The sequence below is a fragment of the Camelus bactrianus genome, chromosome 3 (genome assembly GCF_048773025.1).
Source record: "Camelus bactrianus isolate YW-2024 breed Bactrian camel chromosome 3, ASM4877302v1, whole genome shotgun sequence".
Classification (NCBI taxonomy): domain Eukaryota; kingdom Metazoa; phylum Chordata; class Mammalia; order Artiodactyla; family Camelidae; genus Camelus; species Camelus bactrianus.
In genome coordinates this window covers 91,885,912-91,906,987 of record NC_133541.1, presented here as the reverse complement: position 1 = coordinate 91,906,987, position 21,076 = coordinate 91,885,912, and the positions used below count along the sequence as shown (strand labels likewise).

The 21,076-nt window shown below is 38.9% G+C and overlaps 1 protein-coding gene across 1 annotated transcript in view; it reads right to left on the bottom strand.

Moving 5' to 3' along the window:
* The window catches only part of CHSY3 (chondroitin sulfate synthase 3), a 236,473-nt gene that overhangs the window by 130,817 nt on the left and 84,580 nt on the right, over positions 1-21,076 (bottom strand). The gene's annotated exons all lie outside the window — the stretch shown is intronic.

Here is a 21,076-nt window from a genome sequence, read left to right as displayed (position 1 = left end):
TCTAATCTCCTAATTTTTCCATTTTTTCTTCTATCTCTAGTAGTTTCTTACGAACCATTCCATTATACAAGCACCTGACTTTCAGCATTTCTTACAGACACACTGTTTCTTTTTCTTCTGATCATTTCAAGTAAATTTAAATAGGTGGAAAAGAAGAAAAACCGGCAAGTAAAGATCATTTAGTGACTATGCTTGCTTCTTCTTTCTTCATGACTTCTGTTACAATTCTACTAAAAATCAGGCATTCACTCTTAACCACAATACTAGTTTACACATTGTATATAGCACGGTGCAGACAAACATTTCCTACCCAGGCAGCAGCACATTCACTGTCTTCTGTTGCAGACGTAGAGGGAACTAACCATTTGGAGAAGGAATAAAGGACGGAAATGGTCCAACAATGCACCAAGCAGAGGAAGGTAGAGAGAGGGCCTACAGATGAATTAGCTGCCTCCCTGGTTTTGATATCCTTCTCTCTGTCCCAAATTCTGCATGCAGGGTATGAATCTATGCATGTAAGTATCTACATTACTTACTCTTGTTGGTTAAATACTGATTCATGGTCCTATTTAAGAGAAAGTTTATCAAACCTTCTTTTTTTATCACAATTATGACCAAGAAGGGCACAGTCATCCTGTAAGCTAAAAAGTCTGTTTTCAAGTTTAATAACAAATCAACTGCATTATTATGAGAAGGTAATAGAGCAACACTGACTTATAACTTTCCAAGGAGATGAACGTAAAGAGGGATCTTTTTCACTCTCACTGAATCCTCTTCAAGGACAAATGTTCTGAGGACAGAAAGGAAAGGATAATTACATAATGTTAAATACTCTGCCCTTTTCATAGGCAAAAGCACCTAAAGTCATTTTCCACAGATAGTTAAATACAAAGCAAATGTAAATTTCAGCAACTCCCTCTGCTGCAGAAATTAACCTAGTTAAACAGGTATCTTTTGTGTTCAGCAGCACTGCGTATAGCAGGGGCTAATGGAAGATCAAGTTCAGGGTAATAGCATTTATCTCGCTTACTATCCTCTTACAGCCGTTCCTTAACAGTCAAATAGCACCACAAATTAGGGGTCAAGAGGATAATTGATCCTAAAAATAAGTATCGCATTACCAATACTAATGACACTGGGATGAAAAACCAATCTGCGTTCTTTTCTCTATGCATGATCACATGACTGCTTTTAGGTGAAGGTAGGATTTGAACAACTTAACTGCTAAAGCCCCCAGGGGAAGGTTATTTCTCTCAGAGGACCAAGCACTGGGACACTACCTGCTGCCTACTATGAACCCAGAACTGCGCTGGGCAGCTTAGGGAAAATCTACTTTTGTCCTTCATTAAAAAAAAAAAAAACCTTAAATAATAAAATAGCAAATCATATTCTTAATAAAGAATTCAAACAAAGTAGGAGAATATAAAGTGAAAAGGAAAATTCCCTTCTACATCTCATTCTTGAAAGGCAGCCACGATTAAGTTTTTATTGCATAAAATATCACAGAAGTGGAACTGCTGGGCCAAACAACATGCAGACTGTCTGTGCCCATACCCCATCCCCAGACTGGCTTTTTTGTTCACCTAAAAGCCTTTTTTTTTTTTTTTTTTTTTTTTAAAGAAATTGAGCCTTTTGCTTTTTTACAAATAAGGTTTCCAATCTGTCCTTTTCTTTGACTGCACCAAATCTAGTAGTCTCTGCCCTGCGGGCATAGCACAACTCAGTGTTTTGCCCCTTCTCGGGCAAGAAGGAGATGAAGGTGGGAGGAGCATAGGACTCCAAGGTCTGAGTTCTTCTCAACAGTCTGCTCATATTGACTTCAACTTCTTTTGCAATCTTTTGGCAGTTTAAGAAGAAAAATTATTTTAAAGCAATGAACAAATCAACTTTATGTTTCAAAAGGAGAGCATCTATTTATTTTTGTCTCTGTTGCTTGTAATGTAGTTTGAAATCAGGAAGTGCACTGCCTCCAGCTTTGTTCTTCCTAAGGACTGCTTTGGCTATTTGGGGTCTTTGGTGGTTACAAACTAATTTTAGGATTTTTTTTCCTAGTTCTGTAAAAGACGTCATTGGGATCTTGATAGAAATTGCACTGAATCTATAAATGGCCTTGGGTAGTACGGATATTTCAAAAATATTAATTCTTTCAAAACATGAACACAGATAACTTCATTTATTAGTTTCTTCTTCAATTTCTTTTGCCAATGTCTTGATCCTAAGTATTTTATTGCTTTTGATGCTACTGTAAATAGGACAGTTTTCTTTATTTCTTTTTCAGATGATTCATTTTTAATGTACAGAAATAAACAAGTAGAACTACATCAGCCAAAAAGTGCTTAGAAAGCTTCTGTTTAGCAAAGGAAAGCATCAACAAAATAAAAAGGCTACCTATAGGATGGGGGAAAATATTTGCAAACCATGTATCCGATAAGCAGTTAGTATCCAAAATACATAAGGAACTCAACAATACAATAGTAACAAACAAACACTCTGATTAAAAATATTGAACAAAGGGCTTGACTAGACATTTTTCCAAAAAAGATACTCAAATGGCCAACACACACATGAAAAGGTGCTCAAAATCACTAATCATCTGAGAATCAAAACCCCAGTGAGGCAGCACCTCAGACCTGTCAGAATGGTTATCATAAAAGTGATGTGATAATAAGTGCTGGTGAGGATGTAGGCAAAAAGGAACTCTTGTGCACTGTTGGTGGGAATGTAAATTGGTAGAGCCACCCACTGCAGAAAATGTATGGAGGTTGCACAAAAAATTAAAAACAGAACTACCATGTGATTCAACAATTCCACATCTAGTTATCTAGGTATATACAGGAAGGAAATGAAATCACTGTCTTGCAGAAAAACCTGCACACTCACGTTCATCATTATTTCTAAAAGTCAAGAAACGGAAACAACCTAAGTGTCCATTGACAGATAAGTGGATAAAGAAAGCATACTATCTATAAAATGAAATATTGTCATTTGTAAAAAGGAAGGAAATTCTCCCATTGGTGACAACATGAATAAACTTAGTGGGCATGATGCTGAGTGCAATAAATCAGGCAGAGAAAGACAAATGCTGTATGATCTCACTTATAAGTGGAATGTAAAAAAACGAAACTCATAGAAAGAGAAACCAGATTGGTGGTTGCTGGAGGCTGAGGGTGGGGGGTGGGAGAAATGAGTAAAGGAGGTCAGAAGAGACAAAATTCCAGTTATAAGATAAATGAATTCTGTGGATATAATATACAACATGGTGACCGTACACTGCATATTTGAAAGTGGTTAGCAGGGTAGATCTTAAAAATTCTCATCACAAGAAAAAAAGTTTCTAACTATGTTAGGTGATGAATGTTGTATCAAATTACTGTGGTAATCACTTTGCAATATATGCATATATATTTGATATACATCTATCAAATCGTTATGTTGTATACCTTAAACTTAGACAATGTTATATGACAACCGTATCTCAATAAAAATGAGAAAATATACAAAGAAGAGCGTCCACAGCACAGCAAACTAAAGTCCATGTAATCAGTACCCACTTCAAAAGCAATCTTTGTGCATTTTAGACAGTTTTTAAATGGCGCACTGGTAAGCTGTAAAGGAAGGAGAGAAATGGAAGAACTGTATTAAGAAAATACTATCTAGAGAGTTTAATAATGCATGTGAATTTTAAATTTGGTAGTCTCAAGACACAAAGAGAAGGTTTAGAATATACAGTTAACGGAAGGTATGGGAAGGCTCTGCTACTGTTTTTGCTGAGTCTATTCCCTAAGGAGTGCACGCTTCATTGGCACTGTTTAATTAATTCTCCACAACGTCCTGGAGACAGTGCAAGGGAAGTGTGCATGAATTACTGCCAGGTTACACTAGAGTGGAGGACAACACAGAGATGCTAAATCCATCTTCCTCCATTTTGTTAAGACAGCCAGCGCATCTGGAACCAAAGCTGTTCTCTTCACTGGCGAGGACTCAGCAAAGTGACTTGTAACATTTTCAGCATCGACAACTTTTTGACTCAGGACGATCATTTATGAACTACTTGCGAAGCAGTACCAGATGAGGGACCAAACTGGGGAAGGTGCTCCAGAATGACCCTAGGAGCCGGGAATTACCCTGGTCTGATCAACCACAGACCTTGTTCTTCATTTCAGTGTCACAGCTGTTAGCTGCACAGATATTAAGATGCCATTTTAATTTGAAAAGAAAGGAATGTAGCTAAAGTCTGTTGTTTTCAAAGTGACTGAAGATTGAGTCTAACAATCAGAATTCTCATGAACAGAACCGATTACCCCCTTCACACAGTAATTTTTACCCACTGCTACTGACCTTGGCTCATTTTCTGCTTCCTGTAACTTGAGGCACGTGTGTCCCATCACCCACTGCTATTCACTTCCTCACTGTTACTTACAGCCTGGGCTCATCTATGAGCATCCTGTTGCTTTGCTTTAACTGGAGCCAATTTAGTTTTTCTCCCTCCTGTCTAGCAATACCTTGTATTATGACCGGCAAACACCACGTGTACACATCATTATGACTGGATTGAAGACATCCACATACTGATAACTCCATCTTTTTTCTGTTCATACAAAAATCTTAAAGGCAGGCTGGATTCCTCGCTCCGTTTTGCTGTCAGCCCATGAGGAAATCCCACTGGCTCTATCTTCAAACCATATTCAGGAAGCTGCCCCTTCTCCGCATCTCCTCCACTACCGTGGTCGGTCCAGGTCACCATCGTCTCTCACCTGGATTATTACCACAGCCTCCTACCTAATCTCTGCTTCTTCTTTTGTTGTGACACAACATTATTTTCAATATATGTTGAAATGGAAGTCAGACCCCTGTCACCTCTATTATCAAAGTACTTCTATGCATAGAAGTCCTACTTTCTAAGATGACTTACATGACTTTACCCACTGTGCCCCGATTACTTTTTGGCCTCATCTTCTCTGTCCACTCCTCTGCCCACACCGACCTCCCTCCTCTTTCTTTAATATGCCAAGCAAGTCCCTGTCTCAAGACCTTTGCACTTGCTCTTCTCCTTGTCTGAGATGCTCACCCTCTACATATCCATCTGACTTGCTTCCTGACCTCCACCGAGTCTTCACTCAAATGTTACTTTCTTAGTGACAACTTTCCTCTTCAAAATTACAACACACTGTCCCCTCCAACCCATCAGTACTCTTTGCTCTAACACCTTGCTTCACTTTTTTTCACCACAGCACTTAATATCATTAGGTATGGTAAAATCTTTTTAATCGTTAAATATTTTTAAATTATCTCACCTTTATAGAATATGAGTTCTGTGAACCATTCTGGCTGTTTTATTCATGGTTTTACCCACAGCCCTTAGGACTGTGCCTGGACCACAAATATCTGTGGAATGGATCCTTTCTTGGTTTTGAAAGGAAACCAATTAAATGTCAATGACAAGAATGGTGACAAATGCTCATAATAAAACATTGCTAAAATTCTCACTGCTCAGATTTCTATTTGGGGAAATGAACCTTTTGTTAAAAAAATGTAAAGCTGTATCTCTTATAAATATGGAAGAGATGAATTCTGAATAATGTAGGAAGTTAATAGAGTCTCCCATAGGGCAATCATTCAAGATTAAAAGTTAAAACTTATCTGAGTAGTCACCATAAAACAAAGTTGTTTCCATTTCATTTACATTCTTTGCAAACAACAACAGAAACCCCCTCACCTGCCCCACAAATCCTGACTTCCATATTATTCGAACATAAGAAAAAGTAGAACCAGCCACAATTGATGTATGTTCTATTTCAAGTGGTAAACACCAAAGCAATTTGCAAATAAACATCTGGGAGACTTTACTGTACAGACACACTTGAGCAACAGCTAAAGGCAAGATTTAGTCGAATTAGATCTGTTAGTCTCCTCGGCAACTTCTTCCCTAACAGATTCACCATTTTTGCAACTTCTTAAAATGCATTTTCCCAAAGCCAAAAACATACTTTACCTTTAAAACAATCTTCCAAACATGCAGGGAATTGCAAGCTGAACTTACTGAATTTGTTCTAAGATAGTTAATTGTATTTACTCACTTGATTTGTACTCATAGTAAGACCAGTAACTGATAAATATTATCAAATTCAAAAGTTTTATTGGGGTAAAAAAAAAAAAGAAAATATAAAGAAAAGAATGTAGAAAACATAAACGAGTCTACCCTACCTTTGGGCAACCTAGACCAAGAACTCTGGGATCCTCAGACACCCAACTGTACCTTGTCCACCTGCCAATGAGCTTCATTTCTCATAGAGAAGGATCAGTATACGGATTACAATTCAATAAGGTTTATAAATTAAGTGCTTAGTGGAGTGTCTGCCAAATCACTGGTGGTTATGATGGTTAGTGAAAATGCATCAAAAGCATCTAATACTTTCATCATTCAATAAAGTCCCATTTATCATAGGACAAAGTTTCATGAGAGAGAATCAGTAACTGAACATCTCCGGGTCAGGGAGACCCCAAAAGTGTCTCTTCTTTCCAATAATGTCTCTCCTTTCTGTGTCTCAACTGGAAAGTATGAGAAACTACTCTGGTGAGGGGGAGAAGGAAGAGTGAAGGCACAAAGGATGAAAAGACAGTTGTCAAACATGTGCTGGAGTTGCAGGGAAAAGAAAGACCTGAACAAAATTCAGAATTCTGAATTATTACACTAGATTGCAAACATTTCACTACTTAAATGAGACTGTTTCATGACTAAAAGTACAGGAAGGACTTTTATGATTATAAAAAGAAATACTAGAGGATTTGTTGCAGAGATGCCTCACCCAGATTCCCCTCGGGGTCTGCCTCAGCTTTCAAGCCAAGGGCACAATCTTCTCAGGGTGGTTCCGGCTCATGACTGAACAAGACTCAGATATAAGGGCCTGGCCATTTCCACGCAACAGGAGACACTTCTAAAGTGCACCTGGTTAGAGCTCCCCCTGTTGGGCTGGCGGGGACTATCAGGCCTGCAGGGCTACTGACGGCTTCCCTGGCCCAGACAATCCTCCCCGTCCACTTTTCCTTTCACAGATGTTAACTCTGCAATAAGCCCTTTGCACAAACTCCATCTCGGTGTCTGCTTCCTGGAGGATTTGTTTGAGATCCACCTTGGGAAACTCCAACCAACTCTAGACGTGCGAGTTATCCCAGAGCACCCGCCTCTCTTTCACTAGTTTTCAACCTCGGTTTCTCAGGCATGTTTTAGACAGAAGTCTCCTATATCTCTGAACTTCAGGGGACTCATTTTATCCCTCAAAGTAGCTTCCTTAAATCTCCTCTTTCTTAACCTGAGGTGAAGGGGGAAGCATCCTTTTGAAGAGGGGGGACCAGAATACACAGCAGAGTTCTCTTCAAAACATCTCCGTGAAGACTCTGTCACTGGGCTTGTGGTGGGAGACGGCATCACACACCCTTCTCAACCTGTAAGCAGGAGGTACTGAGTCACAGCAGGTTCTCTCTGAGGGAAGCCCAGACACGTGTCTCAGCCAAGGCTTCCACTGTAACCCTCTATTACGCAGACGAGCACCACCTGACAAAATCATATTATTCTATTAGAAATACAATACATATAATTACATGCTGTGACTACTATCTTCCAAACAATAAATATTTCAGGAGGGGTATATTCTAATATGCAGGGGGAAATGATTTGCACACATGCTCATGAGAGACCATAACTACAGGGAATAGGACATATGACAGAATACAACAGATACATTCCTAACTCATGCGTTTGTAATTACATAGTTGAATTTATGGACAATACGTGGTAGAGGAATAGGAGTCAGTCATAAGTGAAACACAAGTCTGTCTTTACTTGGAATTTGCTAACTATTTCATTGAATGCCTACACTCTCTGATTTCTTCAGTGGCAAATTTATCAAGTTACATTTGAGTTGAAGATCATTTCTTCCTCCTAAAAGTTGCCAGCCTACCGTGGTGAAATATTAAAATGTTTGGCCTGGGCATATTTCTGCCCAAACAACTTTCTTTCAATAGCAATCATTTATTTTTAAAACTGAAAACAGTAGGTTGTTACATATTTACCTAAATGTCACCTTGCATGCTTCATGAGGGAAAATACAGTATCTATCTAGTTCACTTTTGTGTTCCTAGCATCTTACACAATTCAGGTACATTGCTGAATGAATCAATTAACTTTTTTCAAATCATGCATGGCATTAAAATATTTCATGAAACAACAAACATGCAATTCACATTTTATACAAGATATGTACCCCCCGTAGACCTTAATCGATTCAAAACCTGTGTAACCCACATGAATCCTGATGACAAATGACAGTTTTACTGGTTTACTAGCCAAAGCAATGTTGCCATAAGGAATATCTTAAGCCAAATACAGGAATAGCTTAACCATCCATCTTTGGAAATTTGCAATTCTGTAACAGGTTAAAAAGTTAATTTGGGGTGTCCTTCTATTAAAAATTGTGTATAGACAGAAGAAAATATTCTATATTCATTATTTTAAATTTACATAATTTAAATTTGCATAAAATCCAGTAAAGACTGAGAGAGAGGCAAACAAATAAGTATATCTTGGATGAATAAAAATAGAGTCTAATAACACCAGTCATTGAACAGACCTTCGGCCCCCTCATGTGTCAACAAAGGTGCAGAAATTAAGGACCCATCTGGACACACACAAGGAGCAGCAGAATCCAGGTCTTCTTACAGTGCATTCTCTGCCTTTTATCTTTAATAAGTAATATTCTTTTTTTCAAAGAAAAGTTAAGAACTAGGATTGCATTCCCCTAGAACGTGCCTGCACTTAAGCCACATTCTAGACGTTAAAATTAAGAAAGTAGAAACTACTCCCTGTTCTGCCTCTACGACACCATGCAATCAGGTAAAAACTTTCTTTCATTTCTTTGTGCAGCAAAATGTTATATAAGAAACAAATATGCAGATTGCAGATGAGTCCTAACTACCATTCCTCAGATCATCTTCAAATCCTCAAAGGAAACTTCGCAAGTCACAGATACTGGGCTCATGAACAGTCCAGGTTCTCTACATCGAGTCCCCAGCAGCTGCACAAAACCACCCTGACCCAGTAAAGAGCCCACGCAGCGGGCGCTGTGCAATCACACCTCAGACACGAGCTTAACAGTATCTCACAAGTGGATTTTGGAATAGAAATGTCAAACTTCTATAAAGATAACACTTCACAAAAACTATTTTAAAAATCACTACTGAATTAACATTATTTTCAGAAAACAAAGTAATAAGAAAGAGTAACATTAGAATTTTTCCAGTTTTGAACAAACGAAGCATCAGTGATTTTATCAGAGTTGTGACACGGGCTCCTCTGGGGGAATTAACCCTGAAGTAGACTTTGAACAATAAAAATAGCTTTACTGTATTTTCTGATAAAAGGAATTTAAACCATGCTGCACTCACTGCTAGAAGAAATTTTTAAAATGCCAATAAAAAACTCTTCTAAAAGCTATGGAGAGAGTAAAGAAATCAGTGGTTGCTAGGGGCTGGGGAGGGCTGGGAGGGATGAACAGGTGGAGCACAGAGGATTTTTAGGGCAGTGAACACACTTTATCTGAGACTGTAACAGTGGATACATGTCATTATACATTTGTCCAAACCCGCAGAAGGTACAACACCAAGAGTGAACCCTAACATGAACTACGGATTCTGTCTGATTACGATGTGTCAGTGTAAGTTCATCAATTGTAACAAACATACCACTCATTACGAGGATGTGTGCATACTGCGGGCAGTGCTCTATGGGAAATCTCTGCATCTTCCTCTCAATTTTGCTTAAGGATATTAAACAGCTATGAAAAAATAAAGTCTTAAAAAAATACTCTTCTAAACCTGCTCTGCATAAAACTGGCTAAATGTGTCACATAACTGGAAAACTATGACATATAAAGTTTCCCTTTTCAATTCATTAGAATGAAATAGCAATGATAATGATACCTTAAGAGAGAAAATTCAAATTATTGATAAAACTATCCAAAATAATAAAAAAATACAGATCAACCTAGAGAATAAATGAGAAGTTCTCCAGGAAGAAAATCGAAAAATAATGAGAAATAAAACTCAGAAAACTAATTTAGGAAATAATTGAAGTACAGGACAGATCAAACATTTGTGCCTAATAACTTTCATTTATAACATCCAAAGCAAAGAGGGCTAATTCGCTACTTCTTATGCTTCTCAGCTGTCCAACAAAGATAAAATGTGGCATGTTGTTCAGAAGTCTTTGGACTGCAACCGTCCATTCCTGAAGGAAAGACAGGAATGGGGTTGCGGGCTGGTGAGGGAGCCAATACTTTCTCCGTGTGCTCCTGAGACAGGAGGGAACGGGGCAGGGAGCAACCACTGAAGAAGGACACAGCAGTTGAAGATTCGACTCCCAACTTCCCCGCAGACCTTCAGCTTCATTACACGCTCACTGTAATACATCAGCATGGTGAGTGACACACCCACAGGCACTGAGACAGTTCTGAGGCTGACCACAAAAGGTCAAGAAGTGGTTGCCCGATTTCTGGGAATCCCCACCCCTTCCCTGGAGTAGTTGGAATAATCCTCCTGTCTATTACCATACGAAGTTACCAAATCCATAAAAACTAACAACCCCACACCTCATGGTCGCTCTCTCTCACCTACGGAGACAGTCCACACTCTGTCTATGGAGTGTGTATCTCTCTGAATAAATCTACCTTCACTCTACTAAGGTTAGCTCTTGAATTCTTTCCTGTGCAAACCCAAGGACCCTGACTTGACAAGGCGTGTCCCGGGGAATCACCTGGGACCTGGGACATGGCCATCCCTTCGCATTCCACTTTCCTGTATCACACAGTGGCAACCACTCTCGATGATAAGAAGAGGCTACGTTGCTGGAGCTCGGGCAGATCTGAAACAGTGTGATAAAACCCCATGCATTGGTGTAAAAAAAAAGATAAGAAAGAGAATGGAAAGCTATTGGGAGCAGCAGAATGTGTTCAAATACATTTATAATATACTTCAGGTCAATTGCAAAATTAATATTACAAGCACTAAATAGGATAAATATCTAAATCAAATACCTCATTTTATAGATAAATAAATGAAGACCCAGAGAATTTAAATCCCTTGCAAGGCCAGTGGCATGGGTAGAATTAAGAGCATCAGGGCTCGGGTCAGACAGTCTACTTTCTAATGCCAGCTCAGTTGCTTATTATAACGATATACCCTAGGGAAGACACCTAATTTTTCTTTAAAGTTCCTCATTTGTTGAATGGTGATAGTATGGTTCTAAACACTCAAAGATGTGATGAGGATATAGTAAGATTACAAATCTGTGTAACACAGTATTTATGCTACACAGTAAATACCTAATGAACTGCAGTGCGTATTACTGTCACACATAAACACTGTGAGTCAGGAGATGGGGGCAGAACAAAGCTCCTGGCTCCAGATCTGGGCAAAACAGAACTTCACTCACTCCTGGGGGCGGAGGCATTAGTATAAATGCTAGAGGTGTAGAGGAAGCCATACTCCCTTTTCTTTTCAGTGGGCCACCAGCACTGATCTCCATATAAGCTGCCAGAAGGCATCCGGACACCAGGGTCTGCAGGGAATTACAACCAACAAAAACGAAAGTAGGTGGGAGGGAGACAGGATAGGTGAGGCGACAAAGACAAAGGGACAGACCCAGAAAGACAGAGTGAAGGACAGAAAGGGAAGAGACATCGGATGGGGTAGAGGAGGGAGAAAGAAGGCAAGAGGAGAGACAGAAACAAAGAGAGAGATACAAAGAGGCAGGAAGAAAGAGACAAGAGGAAAGAAAAAGGGAGTAGTTAGAGAGAGAGAGACAAAAGGCAAAGACAGAGAAGCAGATGCAGAAACAAGAGGCAGGGACAAAACCAGAAAGTAACAGAAAGAGAAGACAGAAAGTGACAAGGATGGGTGGTGAGGGGAGAGAAAGGAGGAGAGATTCTGACAGATTTTTCCCAGCACCCTCCCCAGATGAACCTGGAACTAGTACCAGCCGCGGGCATTTCAGTGACGTGAGCAACATGTTGTCATTTTCACTATAGCGATTTAAGTTGAATTTCACTTCTACCAAAATAATTATTAAACCGCTATTAGGTACCAGGCAAGATGTTGGATGCTTGAGCAAATAACTATCATCACCATCAACATCATCTCAGAATGACTGAAAACTGCTACGCACCTGGAATTTTGCTTCATGCCTTGTTTAATTTAACCCCCACAGAAACCCTATGACCACATTTATTTTACCGATAAAATAAATGCTCAGAGAGCCTTATGAGCTCAGCCAGTACCGCACTCATTTTAGTGACCAGCTAACAACCAGCGGACCTGTGGCTATTCTTCCCACTAACCGTCTGCATTCTTCTTTCACAAAGCTGTCCAGGGTTCAGACTTCTCTAGATTATCAAATGAAAGACTAGATCCTTTATCTGCTATATGTTCATCAGACTCGTGTTATAAAAATTAGTCAGTTCAATGCAAACCAGAGTTTCTTAGTGCCAGTGTAAAACTCCTTCCTCACTTCTCTAGAAACACCATGTGCAAGAGAGAATTCCAAAGGCTGGATTTATCATGGCGCCTCGGGGCACGTGTTCAGTCAGAGCTCCTCAAGGGGCTTCTGCAAGGGTAAGTCACACGGGGTAGTGACTGCTCAGTGATGAAGGCCAGAAATGCAGGAAAAGAGAATGTTAAGCATCCCACTGATCACTATTTTAAATTAGATTTATACACACAAAGTCCTTGGGAAAAACAGTCTGTTCTCACAAATCACCAAAAAAAGTGAACCAGGGAGCATTTTTAAAAACGTAATTACAGAATAAAATGCTATAAGCATTTTGGCTCCCTTATGTATGTTTTTTTAACACAAATTTAAATAGACCAATTGGTCAAACTTTCAGAGGGAAGGCAAATTTTTCTTATGATTTGTTTATAATAATTTTAAAAACACAACCTATTATAAAATGCAAAAAAAGTTACATACAATTTTAAGGGCAGTAAAATCCCATCTTCTGAGAATTGTTTCTGGACTACAGTTGTTAAACATGATTTTCCTGTAAGAATGCAAATGCGCAAACAAGGCTCAGAAATTACATGGCATAAATCCACTTATATCAACACTGCTAAAATACATCACTTCTATTTACAGATCCCACCTGATAAGCCCATAATAACTTTTTTTTTTTTTTTTGCTGATGTGAGGCAATGACTTCTATTGAAGGAAATCCTGCTAATCAGTGTTTCCAGCAGGCAATTTATTTAAAAAATGATTATCTTTTTTACTATAGTATTGAATCATAGTGAGAGCAACTGTTATTTTCATCACTGCATTACTCATATTTTAATACTTTTTCAATAAAATGTGATGTTTCTCAAAATGGTAATTAAGAAGAGATACAATAGATAAACATTACTTCCTACTTACAGATGCAGTAGGAAAGTGCTAGGGAAACCACAGTGATGCAGAGATTTCATGGATAGGAAGGCTAGACTGCAGAGATCAGAGACACCAGGAAAAAGAGATGAATAGCAGCCTTTCTTGGTTTGAGACAACTTGGCTCAGCAAGAGGATCTCCTTCACAGCCATCCACTTCTTCCTCACTACCCTGGTCCGTGGAGGTACCACCATCTCTCACCTCGACGCCTGCACGGTGCGGTGCTACCGATAACAGTGAGACTGATCTCTCCTTGCTTCCATCTCGGCCCCTTCGTTCATTCTCAACACGGTGGCCAAAAGGATCTTAAACCAGAAGGTATCACTTTTCTTCCTTAAATAATTCCTCAGCTCCTTTTGTTCAAAGACAAACCTTTTGGTGGCCCGGTGGCCCAGTAAGGGCCTATGTGATCTGGCTCATGTTGGCTCTCCAGCTATTCTGAGGCTCCCTCTTCCTTGCTTCCTTCATTCTGGCTACACGGGCCACCTTTCTTAGGTAGCTTCCAGCACTGCACCTTTTGCATGTTGCTTCTTTTGCCTAGAAGTATTTTTCACATGGCTAACTTCACCAGGTCTTAACCTAAAGGTTACTTGTTTAGAGAGACTTTACTGATCGCTCCAACAAATCCAAATTAGGACACTTCTGTTATTTTTCTCTCATGCAGAGCCAAATCAGGGGGCCGGCCAACCAGGAGGATGCTTACAGCACCAATGCATAAAGGTCCCTAGTATGGCACTGGAAATGAGTATTACAGGGTGGAGAAAATATGAATTTATCAAAATTGCTCTCAAGGGATGAAGTCTTGGTTTTCTTCTTCTCTGTCAAATCTGCTCCAGACCATAAATTAATGACTCATCAAACACCTGGTCAATCAATTAATGAATGTAGGGTCACAAAACAGAATCCAGTCACAGTGCTGCCACTCTCAGTTCTGATCAAGTGCAACTCTGAAACTCAGATAACTTTTTAAATCGGAATTAAAATAGTAGCTGCCCCAGCCCATTACATAGTGTTTTTCAAAGGTTAAATTAGATGGCAAATGTGAAAAGGTGTTTAACTCTGTAAAACACTTTTTAGTATTTGTTAACAACATTAGTTTGTCCAGTTAATTCCTACTCAGGTCTCACACATTTCCTTTTGCCAAGAGGACTGGAGGTAGGGTTGGAGGTTTATTTCTGTGCTCAATAATATCACTTAACTTTTGAATTCCCCTGTCACTCAAGTTCATATTTACAGAGCAATGGCAGGTACCAATCAAACTGTGGATTCTTTAATGGACAGTGACTGCCTTAGTGTTTTGTTTAATTTTTTTTCCTTTCATGCTATCCATGGTTAGAAAGATCTTCTGAACTCTCACCACTGCTCTAAGCATGTAGGTGAAAATTACTTTCTCTATATCATCAAAAAGAAATTAGTCAAAGTACATTTTGTAAGAGATAACTAAGACTATCTCATATTGTCTCCTTAGCTGAGGTTAAAATGGAGACCTGACACTGCTGTGGGACCGCTGCCTGGTACACAATGCAGGGAGGCTGCTTCAGAGTCTGCACACAGTTTTCTTCCCTAGAAAGAAACCCTCCTCAAACTAACTGCTTGCAAACGCATAGCACTCAAGACATTTTCTTTATATTAAACAAGTAAGGGCTCAATCAATCAGAGAACACGGCAATGGGCTTTCAAATTAAAAAGATTTAGGTGAACTATTGCCATTCTGAAATCTTATCAAACTAATTTAAATTGGATTCTATCTCTACTGGCGGAAAAAATCCTTGATGTTATACTATTCCTAATGTAGAAAGAACTTCGGTCCCCAGAGGGTGGGGGGGTCCCAGAGTTACACAATTACTAGACAGGCCAAGAGAGAGTCCTCCGAGGAGCAGGAGCAGTTTTCAGCATCTTTCGGCCATCTGCTACAGGGAGGGATGGGGCCAGCACGGGGTCAGTACACAGGAGGTAGAAGAAGGAGGACCCAGAGGAAGCATCCATATTTGTTGCTTATTTTATGGGGACTAAGCTGTTCAAAAATTGAGAGGTACTTACAATACCCGGTATTAGGAAAATGTGATGCTGTGAGTCATTACAGTTGTTCACGCCATAAAACTTGCATTTCCCTTTAAAGAGCTACTTTTTTTGTTGTTTTTAAAAAAGGTTTACCTGTGTTTGGTCTAAATAATGTGTTCTTTAATGCTGCATATTTAGAGAACAAACATTTCTGCCTACGTTAGGTTAAACTGCCTGACTCATTTTCCCTCTCTGCACACTTTATTAACAGAGGAAACCAAAGACAGGAAAAAAGTGGGGGGTGTTACATTATGGCCTGTGTGTTAATTTCTGCAACGCTGTTCTTAGATGGTCTTTAATACCCTGTGACCATGGTTTTAGATTTCAATGTCCTTTGTTCACCGCTTACAACGTTTTATTCAAAATTTGTAAATCTGAGGCATAAGGCACAGTGATTAGCTCTCACTTACCCTTGGTTGAGCTCTTCCCCTTTGTATGTTAATCACAGTGATTTTAAACAGTTGATGAAATTCTCATAAACACTCTCTATTCATTTCTAAAATTTATTTCCCATTATATTTCACACATATTATTACTGTTACTGCATGGTATTTAGTTTCATGATAACTATCGTGAGACATGCTGGGAAAGAGACCTCTGGAGAAGTTACACTGCAGCATAGTCAGAATCAAGGCCAGATTATGGTGCCTTCTGCTTTGTATAGTTTCTGCAGAAGAAATATATACCTTCAAACCTCTTGATATTTACTAAATTTCCTATAGTTGGGCTCACCAGCATTGGTAACACTACAACCTCTTTTCTTCAAAGAGTGGGGAAATTTTAAAAATTTAAGAAACAAAACTTCAAAGATTGTATAATTCATATGTAGAGATTTTCCCATTTCTAAAGAGGGAGCTGAGGGTCTCATTATTTAAGAGTATACCATGGAGGAAATCAATCTAACCTGGAACAATCTAGAAGGTATTATGAAGTCTTTAAAGAATTTTGAGAAGTCTTCTCTAGGTATATCTAGAGACATTCTAGTCATTGTTTATGGCTCCCAGTAACTCCAGTTAATGAGTCCACCTCAAGTCAAGTTTACAGTATCTCAAGTTTGAGGTCCATCATCATTTGACTTCAAAACTGTCTTTTCCCTTGTACGCTATTGGTGGGAATATAAACTGGTGCAGCCACTATGGAAAACAGTATGGAGGTTTCTCAAAAAACTAAAAATAGAACTACCACGTGACCCAGCAATTCAGCTCCTCAGTAGATATCAAAAAACAAACCCAAAACACTAATTCAAAAGGTTACATGCACCCCAATGTTCATAGCAGCATTGTTTACAGTTGCCAAGATGTGGATGCAATCTAAGTGTCAATCAACAGATGAATGGATAAAGAAGATGAGGTCTATATATGCAGTGGAATACTACTCAGCCATAAAAATGAAAATTTGTCTTTTGTAATAACATGGATAGACCTGGGGGGCATTATGCTAAGTGAAATGAGTCAGACAGGAAAACACATATACTGTATGATATGACTTATACATAGAATCTAAAACAAATACAATAAACAAGTGACTATGACAAAAACAAACAAACAAAAAACCAAAAAACAGACTCACAGATACAGAGAACAACCTAGTGGTTACTTTTTATAATTGAACTTCCCAAAGAAAACCAAACTAATGGAACAGACAATTTTGAAGATACCATTCAAGAAAAATTACTAGGAGAAACTGAAAGAACACACCACGTTCAAAAAGGAAGTGGCCCAGAATGGTCAAAACAGAGCAAGCAAATTTAATGGCCTTCCAAGTTAAAGATCATTTTGAGTAGCCAATCAAAAAAAAAAAAAAAAAAAAAAAAAAAAAGAAGAAGAAAGAAGGAAACTTAGGAGGGGGCTAGGGAGCCATCCAGCATCAGAGCATTAGGTGTGGTAAATCCAAATCAGTGACAATAATAAGCTGGTATTGCTGAAAATAGATATTCACTCATTTCAGAGGTAGAAAATGACATTATTTTCCACATTAATACTAAAAATCAAATTGCCAAATTTATCCAGGCCCCATAATGAGGGGAGGTATTTCCAAAAGCAAATCCAGCCTTTCAGATGACAGAAGAAATTTAATCTACTTTCCCAACAAATGAGCTAATTCATTCATAACAATAAAGAATAATGCAGTTAATTACTGCTGCACTCCATGTGTCTGACCAGTTATGCACACCCTTCCAAGAAATGGCACAATTACATAAAATGCATATTGGCAAGACAATGAATAAACAAAGAAATAAAAACTATCTACTTTCTAATTTTATTAAAATCCTAGTAATTAGAGAAGTAAAAGTCTTCATAACATTTGTGAAATTGTAGTATATTTTGAAAATGTGACACATTTGCTCCTTTCTCATTTTCTAAATATTTATCACAACATGAACTTAGTGTTTACAGCACTGGGTAAGGCAAATTAACTGAAGCAAGAAGAAGTATTAAAATTTATCCAAGCTTCGACAAGATTTGACAGAATCAACTTTTGTGGTGTATGTTAGTCATATATGTATGTGTGTGTGCATGTATGTGTGTGTAAGTGTGTGTGTGTATGTGTGTGTGTGAGAGAGAGAGACAGAGAGAAAGACAGAGAGAGAGAGGGAGAGAGAGAGAAACAGGTTGTGCCAGCATTCTTTCCTGCTTAAACACACAGAAGGCTCCATTACCATGGAAACTGAGAAGAAAAGCAATTTTTTTTTCATTTATCCTCTCCCCATATTTAGCAGGGTATGAAGAAGAAATCAAGTTGCACTGATGTCATTAGAATAAGATTTTGGTTATAACTGAAAATAATAGTAATGGCAAAGCTCCAGTATTGCCAGTTAAGTATCCCTACTGTAAAGGGCACATTATTGGTGGAGGCAGCAAAGGCAGCATTATCTACAGGCATGGAAACCAAGAATTTCTTAGTACAGCCATGACCCCTTAGCTAAGATTATGTAGATAATGGTAATGTATGGTTATTGGAGTTGTGAATCAGGGCAAGATTCTTGCCACTAAACCCATCGTCTTAAGCAAGTAATAAAGAAACTATGAGAGCAATACAGAAATATTGGCAATACAACAACAAATAAACAGAGGTCCTCCCTCCAAGTCTCACCACCTACATCTATTTGTCAGTCACTTATACACGGACATTTGCTGCACATGAAATTCTGGAGCCACAACACTGAATTAAACATGGCTCCTTCTCTTGAGGAAGGAACAACAGCATTGATAAGGAGAAACATGTAAATATCTGAAAATCCTATGGAATGGAGGGAAGTCAGAAACAGGTCTGTGCAGGGACAAACATTAAGCACAGACACGAAGCATCTCCGAGCAGGGGTCGGGGAAGGGGCAGTGGGGAATGACACAAGCACTTCACCAGCCAAAGCGAGTCCTGCTTAAGCAAAGGTCAGCAGATTTCATGTTTGTGAGCTTGGGGTTGGGTCCAGATGACTAGGCTTCACTCCCAGAATCTCTTGATTCTGCGTATCTGGGAAACAGTCTGGGAACTAGTATTTTAAATATGCGTCTCAGGTGATTCAGAGACATGTGGTCCTGGGTAGAGAAAGACTGCCAGAAGGGCAGTGTAAAAAGTCATGGAGAGGTATGGAGGGCTTTCTTCAAGCAAGCAGGTTTTGAACTGTAATCAAAGGGATATGGGGGAACCAGAAAAAAATGTAATATGGGAAGTAGGGGGTCAAATCTGTGTTTCAGTAAGATCTCTAGGAAAACAGCGTGGAGAACATATATGTATCTCAGTCTTACCATCAGTAACTCATGAAAGTAAGATGTTCTGATGTTCTCAAGCAAAATGCTTATTGGAGCTTATTTCCCATTATTTCAAGTGGAAAGAATTATAACACTTAATAAATTATCCCAAATCCCTAACATTTTCCTAAAGCGTAATTAAAATATCTACAAATTATTATTTCTGGAGAGAACAATATGATTGCAAAACCACAGAGCTCTGTGAAGTGTAACAGAGCTTCTCACAGAACCAGTGGTATCAAAGATGCAGACACTTTGAGTTGGGACTCAATCTAATGCATCTTTACTAAATTCAAAATTTATACAATTTTCTAATACAAAGATCAAGTGAAAATATTCTATGATGTTTCAGTTGTAAAAACCAAAGGGAGTTCTACCAGAAAAATATGAACCAGATTGGTATCTGCGGGGTAGGTTTGTGTAAGGACCCGTCAGGCTGGACATAGATTAATCAGGCAGAAATTGCAATAATCTAAGTGAGGAGGGACAGCTGTTTGAACTAAAGGGAGAAGGGAGCCAAGTGGGAAGACAAGAACAGAGAGGAGAGGTGATGGAATTAAGAGATGTTAAGAAAATAACATCAACCAGGCAATAATTGCAGGGGATAAACGAGTACTGGAAGGCAAAAGATGCCCAAGTTTCTGGGCCGAGTGATGGGGTAGTTGATGGTGCCATTCACAGAGATCAGGAACACACGAAGAGAGAGGGGAAAAGACAGACAAGGGCAAACCTCCTGTTGGAGAATATACGTTGAGGTCTAACAACAATGTTGCCACGCTGATGGTAACTGTAAGAGCAATTACTCTTCAAACAGATGTAAAAGATAGTTACTTAAATGGAAATATCACATATTCTAGAAAATATTTTCTGGGAGATATACTAGGATAGAGCCACGAAAGATTAACAAGGCTGGCTGGTAGTGAGGGTATCGAATCATTTTATAAATAACAAAATGTCAAGAAATCTGTCTGACCTAATACAATCATCACAAAATCTTTCATAACAAGAAACCCTTCAAACAGAGGCTGAAGGCTACAGCAGCACAGCGAGGGTGGAACCAGAAGCAGCTGCTGATTATCTCAATGACTAGGACCATTTCTTAGCTACTCATTAAGTATGTTAAGTAGTTGGAGACGTACAGATGTTTCAAAGGTAAACAATAACATTTCTGGATTCTTGTTAAAACACCAGGAGATGTCTATCTGGGCAAGAGACACAGGGATTCATTTGGCAAATAAGGATGTACTATATTCCTACTAAGTTAATGTGATTTATTTAAACAAGTATCAAATCATACTCTCTCTTTAAGGAGGAAAAGAAAATAGCTGAGCTAGGGTAGTTTGCCTATTAAAAAACAACAGGACCTAAGAATGCACGGCTGCCCTGTTCAGTGCAGTTCTCACATGAGATCACCAGGCAGCAGGCACCCAGATGTAACCCCTGGCCACCGCGCAGGGAACACAGCAGTTACCACAGAGGAACTGCGTGTCCTTCAACCCCATTCTCCCAAGAGTAAGCGTCCTTGTTCGAAAGAGGTTTGAAGAGGGTTAAGGTTGGTCTCCTCACCTCCTGGTAGTACCATAAAAGCAAGTGGAAACAAAGCTGTTTTTGTCACTTTCCAAAGTTCCCGTGTTAAATCCACTTAATATTCCTGCTTAATACCTCATTTTTTAAATTTAAATGTGTTCCGTTCCAAAGCTATGCTTTTGTAAGCTTTCTATTGTGCAACAAAAGATTGTTTATAGACATTTAAAAAATTTACTTCAGAATGCTAGCATTCAACATGTCTGAAGGAAA